The sequence below is a fragment of the Schistocerca cancellata genome, chromosome 3 (assembly GCF_023864275.1).
Source record: "Schistocerca cancellata isolate TAMUIC-IGC-003103 chromosome 3, iqSchCanc2.1, whole genome shotgun sequence".
Lineage (NCBI taxonomy): Eukaryota > Metazoa > Arthropoda > Insecta > Orthoptera > Acrididae > Schistocerca > Schistocerca cancellata.
The window spans coordinates 440,684,466-440,689,402 of record NC_064628.1 but is presented as its reverse complement, the minus strand read 5'-3'; positions in this window follow the sequence as shown (position 1 = coordinate 440,689,402).

Genomic DNA, 4,937 nt, shown 5'->3' with positions numbered 1-4,937 from the left:
CAGCAGCGCTCTACCGATAAGTGAACAGAATTCGGTGAAGTGTCGACTTGCAATGTTATTACCTGGCGGTAGTTAATTTCGAGATGCACTGTGGAAAGTGGTTTAGTATGCTGTTGGAAATTTCATTTATTGTCGAATGACGAGTTTACGAATTACGTGATTGTCATGGGGAGGCGTGTGTGAAACTTGATAAAAACACGACCGACGTTGATTTCACGTTCAGTTATATAGTACGAAACGTCACAAAAGAACTACGATAAGGAAAAATACGTGGTTCGATAGATGTAAATTGACGATAAAGCATTTTAGTCTCTTGGTGGATTACAAAATGTACATTAGAAGTCACTGCTTCAGAACCTAGAATATCTACAAATACTGCTTGTGGTTGCTATGGTTTTTCTCGTGTGATGTGTTACATGATTGTCACGAACTGTACATATTTCAGAACCTGTATTTTCACTATTTGCAGCTGGGTGGCAAAAACCTACCTTGCCAGACTCTTACGCTTTGCCTGATAGATACGCCTACAGAGTACCCCTCCTATGGAAAAAAAGGATTGCCACCGGCTGAAGATCTGGATGACCAGTAAGTTAAGTTAAATTAGTATCACTTTTTGTTGTTGTTAACGTAGTGAACAAAATCGATATCTGCCGCCAAGACATTCACACGCTTGATATATATCGCTTGCAAGTGATCTTCCAAATTATCCTTGAATAAAATCGCAAAGGCAGAGACGCCTTGGACGTACCTGAAGAATTTCAGAGTTATTAACTTCTTTACTTTAAATCCGATAGCCTCTACGAAAGTTTTACAACGTTAAACAATGGTTCTGGTGGGGCTGTAAGCTTTCGTTAAAAATTTAAATTTATTTGCATGATCGTCCAGTTTCGCCTTTTAACGCCGAAACTGGCTCTCGCATTTAAAGTCCTTATTTTTATTCTCTCTATTATTTAATAAGCGTTTTATTAATGTGATTGCGTATTATTATTAATTGATTTTTATTTATGATTTGGTTTATGGATTCTTTTTTACTGTTTGCTCCTTTCATCTGAGTCCTTTTAATTATGTTTGCGGTGGTTATGAAGTCGATATTGCTTACTGTTCTCCGTAAGTTAAAAAATACGGTAATACCATATATGTTTCGCAGCAACAGATCTCGTTGAGTCACCTTGCTGGAATTTCTCCACCTGGAATCGCAAAGATAATTTATCGGTCTACGGAAATCGATCGGTACAGCCAAGTGCTATTATGGAATGTGGCGTCCAACTTTAGTTCGTGAAATGATATAGGTCTTCGGAGAAATGTTCTCGACGAATCCCCAAACCGTGTAAAATTGCAGGTTCGCACCATCAAACCACACAACACTTCCGAATGACTTGCGTCTTTATGATCACTGAGTATTTCTTTTGAAAAACACGCCTGATACTCTTTTTGTGCTTTTATATGTATTTATTTTCTTCATTACCATAAAACTTAGATTACTGCCTTAATGGCTGCATCCAAAAACCTCCTCTTAATCAGACATAGAACATCTCTCTTCCAATCTCCAACATGGAATAATTATCTCTTTGTTGTAGCTTAGTGTAGTCTGTATATCTTTGTTATCGAGTGCAAACGGAGGTGCTTAAATTCCACAGAGTATTTATCTCTCGCACAGGTTTTTTACATTTATCGTCGTATTAACAGTCCGTCACACACTATTAGCGGGTATTTGCATCACGAAACGCTACACGAGGAAATAATTTTCAATTTTTAACGAAAACTTACAGCCCAGCTACAGCTGTGGGTTGCACTTTTAACATCAATCTCAGGTACAAGCGCCGAAAAAGAATTGTGCTAGGACATAAGACGTGACCAAAAACAGCTATGACAATCATAAACACCAAAGATGAGGCTGCCTTGGTGCCGAAAGTCGTCTTGTGCTTAATCAGTGGTCTTCAGTATCCACATACCGAGCCGTGCAGGCTCGCATCGATACTGGTTGTCCACTATTATCTACGGTCGTTACCCAAAAACGAGTTCATCGCGTTCGAAAAGACGGCGCGACCTATCCGCCTGAGAGGCTTTTACAGGGGTCGCCGCGCAGGTTGCAGACCATTCTGTATAGGATTTCGGACCGTAGCGGATGAGCAGGGCAGCACGTGGCGGGGCCCGCGCCCCGGCGCTGCGCAGACTCGCAACAGGAAGCGGTTGAGCTAGCAGGGCTCTATACTGCGAGAATGTGTGGGTCCCCGAGGGCACTGATGAGTGGCAGGCAGAGGCTGCACGGACTGAGGAACTTGCTGCTGCTGACTCCATATCATGCTGCTATCACTCAGGAAATTAAAATTGGTTATCACGTTTCTGGACATCTGCTTCCGACGTCTCTGCGTTCTGCAAAACTGTGCCTGTTGACTCTCATCAGGAACAGTTTTGTTTGGAGTGTCAACCTCCAACCGTTGCTGTAAATATTGGTTTTGATATTGTATTAAGTACCTAGTCCTGCCTTTGCTTCTGGTTATAGCAGAGGCTTGTGAACTTGGGTAATTTTGAGGCCTGTTCAATTCAAAATTGTTATTTTAGTTGCTGGGTGTTTTGGAGTTTTACAAACTGATTAAATTTATCTTAAGGCTCCAAATAGTAAGTTCATTAATTTTGCCCAGTGTTGCCGGCGGATTAATCATCCTATTGATTGCATTAGTTAAGACAAGGCAGTTTCATTGATGTTTACTTCGACGCGCAAGTTTCCGAAGTGGCGTCAAATCGAAAGACTTGCACCAGGCGAACGGTCTCCTCGACGGGAGGCCCTCGTCACACGACATATATATATTGATGTTTACTGATCTTTCATTGATTTACAGTTATTTCTGGGGCTTAAGAGTTCATGACGATATTCGCTCTGCTTATTACAAGTGCAGTCGTTATGACTAGACTTTAGTGTATTGTTTTTGGATATTATACTAAGTCCAGCTACTTCAGGAACTTAGTCAGAGAATTAAGGTAGAGTGGACGTCCGGCACTGGTGACTGCTGCCGGATCGTGATTATGTGGATTATCCATCACGCTGTAAACGTATTTGCTGTCTCTTTGGCGTGATATGTTACTCATTGCGAGCCTTTCGGCAAGTATTGGTGCTTCTTGTTTAATACAGTGCTGGCCTGAGCAAATAAAATTTTTATATCATTTGGGGCATGACTTTTTTTTCTGGCAACCTTACATCCCTGCTCCTCGCTCCGTACCTATCACATACCAGCTACCACAACTGTTTGTCATACTTCTCACATTTAAAACTGAGCTCCACTGGCGTCTCATATCCTGCTTCCCGTGCTAACACAAACAGAAAATGCCACTCCTGTAAGGCTCCACGCCAACTATGTGTTTCACAATAGTAGTTTCAAGTTTGATGGAGTTTACAGACGAACACTAGACTATAAGAAATGTGACCATGTACCTAGTACCCACCTCATTCCCATAGTTGATTTAAATGCAGCTTGACCGTTATTCATTTCATTTCAGATAATACAGTAGGCATGGTTTTTATTCAATAATTCAGACAAACAAAATACGTAAATATAGTCACTGTCTATTAAACAACCACACTGTTCAAATCTGCACTCGCGCTCGTCACTATTCATACAATACCATTCGCACCACGATTAGTTTCATTCTGGAGTATTCTCCATGAAAACCGCAAAAATTTTGGTGAAGCGTTGTATATGACAATTACTCTTTTTTATCACTCATACATGTAGTGATCAGCCAGAACATTATGTCCATCTTCGGCGCGAATAAGAACGGTAACATGTCATGTCATGGAAGCAATGAGAGCCTGGTAGGCAGCTGGAGACAGTGGGCACCACATCTGCATGACTAATTTCCGTAAATTCCGGGGTGGGTGGCGATGAGCTCTGACGCCACGTTCAATCACATCTCAGATGTGTTCGATCGGGTTCATATCTGACGAGTTGGGGGCCAGCACGTCAGTTGAATCTCGCCACTGTGTTCATCGAACCACTCGATCACATTCCTCACCTTGTGACACAGTGCATTAGCCTGTTGAAAAATACCATAGTCGTCGGGATACATGATCGTCACGAAGGAGTGTACGTAGTCTGCAACCAGTGTACGATACTCTTTGTCTTGCACGAGCTCCACCTGAGCCATGGATGCCCATGTGAATGTTCCCAGGAGTATAATGGAGCCGCCACCATCTTGTCTCCGTCCCGCAGTACAGTTGTCAGGGAGCTATTCCCCTGGAAAACGACAGACTCGCGCCCCTCATTTTGAAGAAGGTATCGGGATTCATCAGGCAATGCAACGCTTTGCAACTTCGCCAAGGTCCAGTGCCGGTGGTCACGTGCCCATATCAGTTGTTGCCGATGTCGTGCACTTCACCGCTTAATGCCGAGTATCACGAATTCGCATCATACCAATGCTGTGCTTTTAACTGGAGACTAACTGTTTTTTAATGCCAGTGCCGGTAGATGCTGGTACTTCATGAAGCTACCAACGCTCCTGACAAATGCTGCATTCTCCTGAGTGTTTCGGGTACCTCTAAAGCACCATGATTTTTGATTTTTGTCTTCCGTCTAAAAATTTATTCAGTCATTAAGGAGTTCACATTGGCACATGCATGGATTGTCGATTGCGTAGCCCCACCGTTGGGAGAGTGTTCGGTGCACTATGTGTACAGACACACGTGCACTCTAAAAAAAATGGCTCTGAGCACTATGGGACTTAACTTCTAGGGTTATCAGTCCCCTAGAACTTATAACTACTTAAACCTAACTAACCTAAGGGCATCACACACATCCATCCCCGTGGCAGGATTCGAACCTGCGACCGTAGCGATCCCACACCACCAGACTGTAGTGCCTAGAACCTCTCGGCCACCCTGGCCGACACACACTTGTACTCTGTCCAGCATTTTATTCTGATGTGAATTCGTAGGCTTTCCC